At 42.0% G+C, this 10,657-nt stretch overlaps 1 long non-coding RNA gene across 1 annotated transcript; it reads right to left on the reverse strand.

Moving 5' to 3' along the window:
* Positions 1–636: 636 nt before the first annotated feature.
* LOC115604057 lies at positions 637–2,330 on the reverse strand. Its single transcript, XR_003990112.1, has 2 exons — positions 2,160–2,330; positions 637–843 (listed from the first exon to the last, which is right to left on the reverse strand). It is a non-coding gene; the product is annotated as an uncharacterized LOC115604057 (long non-coding RNA).
* Positions 2,331–10,657: the final 8,327 nt, after the last annotated feature.

Consider the following 10,657-nt stretch of genomic DNA (forward strand, 5'->3'; position numbering starts at 1 on the left):
ACATAAAATGGCTGTCAGTTCAGTTTCACGGTTCTAATTTAAGAGAATAAGAAGCACCATTTTACAAGGTTTCCCACCTCCCCTGTTACCCGACTCCCCCTTCCCTTCAGAACCTCCCTGGTGAACAGTGCACCGAGGTCTTCCCCTCCTTCCACCTCGGTTTTTAACCGGTGGTGGAAATGCCATGGTAGGAATCCAAAGAAAAACGCTCAGTGCTGAAAACGGCAGCTTAATTCAACAGAGAGCACGCTGACACATTCCCCACATCACACATTCCTTAAAACTCTTCTATGCCTTTTTTTCCCCTCATCTCTACATTTACAAAGCACACACCCACCCACACAGACATGCACACACACACACGCACCCCCAGATGACTTTTGTGGAGGAATGCTTCAGTAATGACATTAAATACATTAACCTCCTACTTCAGTGCGCTTAACAGCTCTCTTTGCTGAGAGAAATTCTGTATCTTTACACAAGTAAATAATTTTAATTGATTTTATGACTCCCCTCCCCCATGAGTTATGCACAGTGCAACAGAGCTGACCACCAAACAGAGGTCTTCGGTTCTTACACACACATACATACACACACAAAGACACACAAACTTAAAGGAAATGTTTTAACCACTCACCCAAAATTTATGAAAAATGTAAAACATGCAGATCATCTTCGGAGTCTCAGCCATATCTGACATAGCGCTTATTCCCAACGTTCTGCAAAACTAGCCTGGTAGAAGTGGAGAGATCTAAATAGGTCTCATGGAAATGTCTCATCGCCAACACTCCAAGCATCAGAGTTACTGATTATAAGCAGCGATGGCTGTCAGTACTCTTCATCCTTTAGGGGAGAAGACACCCAGGCTGATTAAAAGCCAAGGGGGGGGGTGGAAGGGAAACCCTACCATTGACCTACGTCAGTAATTTAATACCCAAATTTCACCTAGCTGCAAACAAATCCCATTTCCATTCCTTCTTTCAGTCTTTCTGACTCCATGTGGCTTTCTTCTACTTCTACTAGCCTGAAAGCAGTATGACTAGGGACTATAAAAGCATTGTGTGTTTCAGTAGGGGAAGACTAATAAATCATCCAGGCTTAAATGCTGGGCTCTTGGAGCAGGCTTGCATTTTCTACTGTCCACCTCAGAGCTCTAATCCTCATGACACAACTCTGGTTTGGAGGAATGCATCCAAAAAAACGGGAAGTCTCAGTACTGCAAGACATCTCCTGTGGTATCAGGTTCAAGGCTGCAAATCTAGCACTTGCAGCAAAGGCAGTCATGCAGCAAGAAATTGGAAGTCTCCATGAATCTCTCTATGATTCTGACCAGACATCAACTGGATCGGAATTACTCAAAGCAAAAGGCTTCGCTGCATGAAGGCAGCAGAAATCTCACTCAAAGGCATGTATCTAGCATATTCTTTCTCAGCTTGATCGGATCCATTCATCCATTAACCAACAGTTCTTCGGAGGGAAAAAAAAAAAGCCATTGAAAACCTTCCCGGTCAGTGTTCAACTCCCAGGCATTTTACAACTTTAATTAAATTATGGTTAGTAAAGGAGGCAAATACAGTATTCCCTCTGTCCTCCTTTCTCCCTTCCCCTGAAAAAGAAAAGGGGGGGGGGGGGATGGGATGTAAAGAAAATAAAGTTGTAGCTGGCTGTATGCAAGGTTGCAATCCCGCCCTGGAAACCCCTCTGTGATGACTGCGTGCTGCTGTTCGCCAGCTCCCTACAGAGGTTCAGATTGGGGGGGGGGGGGAGGGAGGGAAGATGGGGGGGATGACGGGGGAGGGGAGAAGAGGAAAGGGGTTGCTTGCATCGGGATTTTTCTTGTGTGTGTGGGTTTTTTTTCCCCGAAGAGTTCAACCCTTCGATTACCGCACTGCATATTCGGCTCGAAGCAGCCTTCAGTACCGACGACAGCAGCAGCAGCAGCAGCCCCAGCCGGACACTGCCACCCCACCGAGCAGCACCCAGAGTTGGAAGAAACGGCTTGGGAAGGGGCGGGAGGGGAGAAGAGGGACGGGGATGGGGGAGGGCTTAGGGGTGGACAGCAACAGCGAGGGAAGACCTGGCGGGGTAAGGGGCGGGGGGGGGGAGGAAGGAAGAGAAGAGGGAAAGAGAGCGCGAGAAAAGTGAGCCCCGGTACTTACTTCGCCCGAAATCCCCAGGGCCCCAGCATGGTGGCAGCCCATGAAGATGCCTCCCTGCTGCGCGGGCGCTGCGCGGAGCCGCCGGGGCGGCGGCGGGTATATGGCAGCAACCGGGAGCGCGGTGCGGAGCGCGCACAAACACCCCCCGCACGCGGGCGGCGCCGAGACACCAGCGCTCGCACAGGGGCGCACACACACACACACGCGCGCACACGCGCGCGATCTCACACACGCGCGCGGGAGCGCGCCCGCCTGCCCGGGCAGCCGCGGGGGGCGCGCGCCCGCACAGCGGGGGGGCGGGGGGGGGGAACAGTACAGCGGAGCGCCGCGATCAAACCGCCGCCGCTGAGCGCAGCGGGGAAGGGGGGGGCGGAGGGAGGGGGGAGAGCGGTGGGAGGGGAGCGAGGGCGGGGCGGCGGCGGCATTTTGGGGGGGGGGGCTGAAGGGGGAAGGAGAGAGGCGGGAGGAGGAAAGCGGGGCTGTGGGGGGGCGGCGGGGCGGGTGTCCACCGCTGGCGGCGAGGGGGGCAGGCGGCTCTGCTCGGCGCAGCGCATCGGCACGCGCGGTCACGCACACGCGCAGGCACGCACATGTCGACACCATCGCTGCCCCCCCCCCCCCCCCCCGCAGCTTCCTCGCACTTTGGCTGGCACGGGCCAACTTTCCCCGGTCGTCGGCGCCGTTCCCCGCCCCTCGCCAGCCCTGCCCCGGGCCGTATTGCCGGGTCCTGGCAGCACGCGGTAGGGAGGGGGCGGCAGCGCAGCTGGCCCAGTGCTCGCCCTGCAGCGCTCGCAGGCCATGGCTGGGCGGCGCGGGGCGGGCGGCGGGAGCCGGCGCTGCTGGGTGTGCGAGAGACTCGGCTGCATCCGCGAGGACCGTGGGGAGTTGCGTGGTCAGGGTGAAAGGGCGGGTTTCGCTGCACGCATCCCCCGAAAGCGGGCATGCGGGGTGTGTGTCGGGCTCGTTTAGTTTGTCCTTCCGCCTCTGCTCACCCCCGCCACGGGGCGCGGAGAGGGTCGCGGTGGCGACTCTGCCGGCGTCCTCCATCCCCCTCTCGGGGGTGGCCGCGGTCTGCCGCCGCGGGGCGGTGCGAGGCGGTGCGGTGTCTCTCGCCGCCGCCAGGTGGCAGCGCAGGGCGGCGGATGAGACGCGCGGCAGAGCGCGGAGCCGCCCCGCGGGCGCGGGCAGCCCCGCAGGGCGCGCATGGCATCGCGGGGGCTGGGCTGCCGGAGAGCGTCGAAGACGGGGGGCGGCGAAGTAGGTGACCCTGTGCTGCCTACGCTGTCTTCGTTGGCTTTTGGGAGAACTGCCGTTATTCTCTTGGTGTGCGGAACACGGAGGTTTTTCTGTGCAAAGCTGGCTGTAGCAGCGGTGATGTTTTTTATGTTTAGCTTTAGGGGTTTAGTTTCCGCGAAATTACGTATTTGGCTGATCTTCAAAAATAGAAAAGGTGATTTAATTGCATACACTCAAAGATGCGTATATGTTCGCATTTGTGTATTTGTTACTGTTTTGTGCTGTATGCATTTCAGTATGTAAATCAAATAGGTGCTATGCATGCAGGAACACATAAAATACATCCTACGTGCACAGCACAGAGGTTGGACTCTAGCTTTAACTCAGAGATAATGCTAGAGGTAGTTGTGCCTTCATGGGTTTTCTAGTGCATGCCTGAGCACTGAAAAGGGAAGAACACTGCATGCGATACGTGAATTCATCACATCTGTATCTTCAGCAGAGCTCTTAACTTGTATCTTAACATCCCAACACGCTAAACCCAGGGATGATTGTGAAGAATCAGCTTTTTCTTGATGTTCAGCCTTCCCCAAAAGGTGTATTCTTCTCTTTGCAAATGTAAAAGGAGTGTGACTCAAATCCTTCTTCCCTAGGCCTCAAATAAGCAAAATCTGGTGTTTGGATGGAAGACAACATTCTTATATAAACCAGGTTATATTTCTGACCTTGTAGAAGCTTTTGGAAAGCTGCTCGGTGGGGCAAACTACTTCTATTGTTAAAGAATCTCTGACATTCCTGTTTTAATGCAGAACCAATTGATTCAGTGGAAGGTTTTGAATGGCTTTAGATTGAGTTCCAAGACACTACTTTTGGGCAAGAAAAGAGCAGCAAACCACACTAGGCACTTCCCCCTCTCCCTCAACTTTAAAGCTTTTCTGATAATCCACATGAAATTTATGATGGTAGTGGAATAAAAGGAATTCACAGGTAGTAAATAGGGATGCTTTACAGGAGTTTCGTATGACCTCAATATTTTTGAAAAACATTTTTGTTTTGAATTAATAATTCTGTATTTTGAATACATGGGATTTTATGCATATATGCGTCTGGTTTTAAGGCCTGTCACAGCATCTGTCTGTGTTTCTATGCTATTTTTCTCCCTGACACACAAAATTAGACACACAGAAATACTTTCTCATTCATAAGAGAGAAAGATATTTTAAATAACCTTGGCAGCTAGGCTGAGCTTAACTCTTTCAACAAAACTGTTTTGGAGAAGTTGACATTTCATAAACCTGAACTGGGGTTAAAAACTATCATGGAAAAGACAGTATTATACATATGTTTCAGTTTAATTATCCTGGTCCTGTGCTAATGAGATATTAAAAAGTATAATGAATAGAAAATCTGATTTAATAAAATCTTACTTCTAAGTTGTTAGACTGCTAGATTATTCTAGTAACACACAAAAGGTTTAAATAGTTACTAGTGTAGAACTATCATGCTGCTGTTCCATTAATTCTTACTCTAATTAACATTATATTTTTAGTTAAGTACTTTTAAGTTCTGTAGAGTTTTGCAGAATATTTATTTCTGTATGCATGACCGGCATGAAAGGGCACAGCGCTGTATTCCTTACTGATTTCAGTAAGGGATTAGACTCCATTTGAATGGAGTCTACATAGTCTGAAAAGTATTCCTTACTTTGGAAAGGTTATATCTGAATATTTGAACTAGAACTGTTATTATAAACCTGAGCACATGAACATCAAACAACAAATGTTGCTGAATTTCTGAGAAATAAAGAGTGCTTTATTACTATAGTGTGTTGCCTTTTGGTAATTTCTATCTCATATGCCTTTCATTAAACCAGGAGTTGCTAAAAACCTTTAAACTGAAAAAGGAAGAAACTTGGAAGTAACTCATACAATCCTCATAGGGAATACAAATAGAGGGATGTGAATGAGGATGGAATAACAGAAAAGAGAGCTAAACAAAAGGATATGATGAATACATGGATTATTTCTACAACAACTTGTAACTGTATAGGTTTAGCGCATTTGTATAGTACTTCAATCAGTAAGACTAGCAGAAACAGTTGATATAGTGTGTGGAACCAGACGTTATGGGAAAACAGGAACACGGAGGTACCAAAGTAATAAGTGAAATGTATTGGAACCAAAAAGGTGGTAAAATAATTTTATGTTAATGCACTAAAAACTATTAAGGAGTTAAGACTGTTGAGCAGTAGCACAATAAAGACATTAATTTTGAGGGTGAAGATGAGATAGTGTTTGCTTGAATGAAAATTATTCAGTAAAAGGTAGGAAAAAACTTCATGGGGATGTAATCTATTTTGAATCGGCTGGTACAGATTTCATCTGGATAATAATGCCTACAAATACAGGAAAAAAGGGTAACAAGGTCATACGATTATGCAAATTTGTGTGATTTCTCATAGGCAAATATCAGAAAAAAATTCAGCCAATGATGTTGGGGGTGATATGAGTTTGAACATGATAGAGGAAAGCTTCTTCTATGGAACAGACACTGAGCAAGCAAGAGGCAAGGATAACTTAGAATTTATTTTTGTGAATGATAGGATCTGCAGAAAAAAATGATGATAGAAAATAATCTTAAATCTGGTGGTTTTGAGCTTTTCCACTTCACGTGAATTTGCAAGAGAGAAGAATGCGGAGGATCTGTAACTGCAGTCCAGTATTAAAGAAAGGCAAACTGAGAAACAAAAAACTTAGTGAGATAGTCTTAAGGGAAGATCACCAGAATTATTATTCAGATAAAGCATGAGACTACTTTATGCAGGAAAAAAAAAATAATTCAGACATTATTGAAAATTTACATTGGGGGAGGAAAAAACCCAACCCAACCCAAACCAAAAAAACCCCACTTCCAAACAACAGAGATGACAAAGAATTCCCAGAAGGTAAAAATCTTGAGCAAGTTATTAAGGGTAAGCACAAAACCTATAAAGAATGAAAATGAGATATTGATTAGCAAGGAGAAATCTGCATCAAGATTTAGAAGATATAAAACCAAACTGAGAATGAAGAGAAATCTTACTAACCAAAACTTGCACAGAAAACTGAAACAGTGAAAACTTCTAAAGCCATGCAAATAAAATGAGAACTGAAAAAGTGGGATGGATGTTAAAGGATTCAGTGGGCATTAAGAATGAAGTAGGCCTGGACTAAATAGTTACTGGAAAAGTTGCCTCTGCTTCTGGCAAGACTGTGTATATAAATTTTTATATATAATGAAAGTAGGAATAGGGCAAGAGAAATCACATCATCAGCATATCTGGTACTGTGTGGCACAAGTATTTGGTTCAGAAAATTTCTGTCCTAGAGCGCTGAAAGGATCGACATACGAAATGCAAGTCCAGAAGTAAGCAAGTCCAAAATTTCCAAGAAGCATGGGCAAGGAGGCAGTAGATAATGATGAGAGGGGACGTATCTGAACGGATGGAAGTCTTTAGTGGCGTTTCTTGGTGGCCAGTTTTGAGCTCAGTACTTTGTAATACACTTAGCACTGATTTCAGTTTATAAGGTAAGTGGGTCTGAGTAGAGTTTGTAGACCATACAAAACTAGAGGTGTTGCTGAGAATCAGATAATCAGACAAGAAGAGTTGTATATACACTCATATGTATATACACATGTATATGTATACATATACATACTTACATATTGGTGTCTGTATTGAGATAAATATATATGTATATACATGCACACTATATAAACATTTACAAATTTATTGTTACTGTCAATATTTTACCATGACAAAGTTTATAAATTTAATTAATTTGTATCTATTGTTTTATTTCGGTCTGGACTGATAGAAATGGTGTGAAATTAAATAACATGATTTACAAACTCATGAATGAAAAATTTTGCTATAAACTGGGAAGCTCTAATTTTATACAAAATTCTTAAAATCTGAAGGTAGTATGTTGCCATTACAAATGAAGTACTGCTATAAAGAGAAAAGAGAAATGTGATTCTATGATGTATTAGGCAGGATTGTCCTAATAGGTGGGAAGGCATTAATACTATTGTAAAGGATGTTCTTTTTCATGAGTTTCTGTTGTATTATGCATGGTCCTAGTCACACATTCAAAGAAGATCTTTAAATGAAATGTAAAGATCAGAAAGAAACTAGAGTAATTAGGGCATGGAAAATGTGCCTACATAAGAGACTTTTTTTTCTTTTTTTTTTTTAAAAAGGCATACATAGCAAAATACATATTGAAATGGCATGTGGTTCCTTACAAATGTATTTTCAGTTAAATACTAAAAAAAACAGAAAACATGTGAACTAAAGAGCAATGTTGGCATGCCATCAAATACTTATATGTTGGTTATATAGCCTAGAAATGTGAAGAGATTTGCAGACTGAGAAGTGAGATACTAGAAAGGTCTTCCAAATAGGTATCAGGCAAATAAACCAAAACTGTTTTAAGGTAGAACTTGAAAAGCTTACAGAAAAAGTTATGTAATTGAATGGGATAGCTCCTGTTAGGAAAGTGACATTTGTGCCAAGTTAGGAAGGAAAGGGCTATTTGAGGAAGGTGGAATATGGTTGTTCTACATTTATACTGTATCTGTTCTCTGCCTGAGGGCTTACTGCAGGCGCTCAGGTCAGGAAGGATTTCTCCCCTTATTGTATAATTTAGATTCTGAGTTCTGTTCATTTCTTTCTTTCTTTTGTTCTCCTTTGTAAAGCGGGACATGTTTTAATTCATAGAACATTTTGCAAATAATTTACAACGTATTTCCCCTCCTATTGCAGGGGCCTCCATACACAGACCATTGGCGGTGCCCTTGTTCCCTTTTTCTTTTTCCCCAAGGAACGTTAGAGGTCTGTCTTTTTGTTGTTACTGCAAAATTAAAGGTTCCGGGTCAGTCTGTAGGCCTTTTTTTGGGTTGGGTTGGGTTGGGTTAGGTTGGGGTTTTTTTGATTTTTTGGGGTTTTTTTGGTTTGTTGGGGTTTTTTTGGTTTGTTTTAACTGAATATCTTGTATATGGTAACCCACAACTGTGAGGGTGTAGGAATTTAGATAGTCTCTTCCAGCTCTATGTTCCTATGCTTCCCATTATACTTCTTATGAAAATCATATTCAACTCAGTTCCATTCTCCCAAAAATACTAGCTAAACTTTCAGCATTTTCAATAGGACATGGCGTGGATTAAGTGACATATAGGAAAACAAAGTCTCTAAAATTTCATAAGCTGTTCTGCCATTATACATTAGATTAAAATTTTCATCTTTCTTATCTGCTTGCTACATTAAGGATTATAAAATAATTAGCATTTTATTATATCAAATACATCTAATATTAGGTATCTAAATCTATCCGTAATAACGGAAATAAAATTATTATGATTTCATGTGGATCTGAACACTTCATCTGGGGTAGCGTCTCAGTTTTTCTGATGGAAATTTTAGCATAGGAATTATACAGAGATTTATTCATATTCTTACACACAGGGGTAACCCTAACATACAAATCTATTAGGTTATTCTTCTTTTCATTCACTTTAAATTTCTTACAGTAAGCAAAACCAATTTAACAGGAGAAACTCAGAGAATTACCAAGTGTTTTCTATCTTAATGGTTTAATGGTTAAAACATTCAATAGAAGGAGCTGGGTTAAAATTTTTACTCCAGATTAATTATTAGAAGTTTAAATATGGTGAGTATACTATCCTTCAAACATAGACACTGGCCTATCTTGTTCCTGTTCACTTTGGGAAAGTTAACTATCCCATGATTAACTATTTTTCAAAAGCAAAACAATCAGGGGAAGTCAGAAATTGAAAATCGGTGATTATGTATATATTAGACTTCCAAGTGACTCAGTAGTAACAGCACTGATGTGATTCCTAATGTCTATGAAAAAATTGCTGTCTAGTTAAGTGTTATTGGCAATAAAATATACAGCAAGGACTGTGGATCCTTGAGGCACATGAAGGTACCCAGCAAGGACTTTGGCAGCCTCAGTTGTTTCTGAATAGTGGATCTAGACACTGTAAATTATAGATAGGAGCATATATATATATATATACACACTTAGCCCTATGTGACTATAAGTGGGAACGGGTGCTTAGCTTTATGTTCTAGCAATCATTTGAATAATTTTGCCTGAGAAAAGTCAGTTGGGTTTACTGTTTTGGAAGCAATATTTAAGGCAGCCTATCTGCATGCACAGTAATTTATAACAAAAGAAAAAAAAAACCAAACCAAACCAATCCCAAAACAAAAACCACAACAAACAAGCAAAACCCAACAAAGAAGTAAATCCTCAATCTGATTTCTAAAAACCAAACCCAGTCTTATGGATTTCTACATCATATGTTTAAACATATTCACAAAATATAAGCATAATACATGTTAGTTCCACATATTTGTGTACATGCATTCACTTAATAACATAGAATTGGCTGATTCTTAGTGGGGTGATTTGGTCTTTAAGATAAATATGAAGCTTGATTTACACAATGATAAGTTAAAATCAATCTGTTATTTAACCGTTCTACCTAATAGGCACTATAACTATGATATGTTGTATTAAAAGGAAGTGAGGAGTGTTTTGGTTTCGTTTGATTTGTTTTGGGTTTGTTTTGGGGTTTTTTTTAAGTAAATAAGCTCACTCCAGTAGAAGTACAGAGGCTTTACAATGAACTGAAGTTGCATGTTCTGGCTATTCAGTGTGATCTGGATTTCATACCACTGGTGACTCCTCCAGGTCTTCTGAGTGGGGAATTTTCATCAGTTGCTGCCACTAGGTGTCCCTATATGCACCTATGTGCAGAAAAATGCCTAATGAAAACATTAACTGAAGGAGAAGAGAAATTGAGTGGAAGGAGTAGAAAACATGATAGCAAACTTTCTTTGTGATTTTGAGAGTTCTGTTTGACAGCTATCTTGCACATTAACGAAAAGAACATATTAATAGATTTGTGATTGTGCAGTTAGATGTCAAAACAAACATTTCAAAAACTGGCTATTAATGTCTTCTTAGAGTGGTCTTTTTTTGATAATAATTATATATGTAAAATGGGAAAAAATAATCTAAAAACATGTCAGTTCAAGTTTTCTAGTCAGTAAATTTATTATAATTTGAAAAATACTCATGCAATTAGGTATAAAAATGGATTTTCAGATAGTAAACTCTTTAATTATGTATGTTTGAGTGATGAAGAAATACATGTACTGTGATTAGCTTTTCTAGAACATCCTGCTA

This window comes from Strigops habroptila, chromosome 2, assembly GCF_004027225.2.
Source record: "Strigops habroptila isolate Jane chromosome 2, bStrHab1.2.pri, whole genome shotgun sequence".
NCBI classification, from domain to species: Eukaryota; Metazoa; Chordata; class Aves; order Psittaciformes; family Psittacidae; genus Strigops; species Strigops habroptila.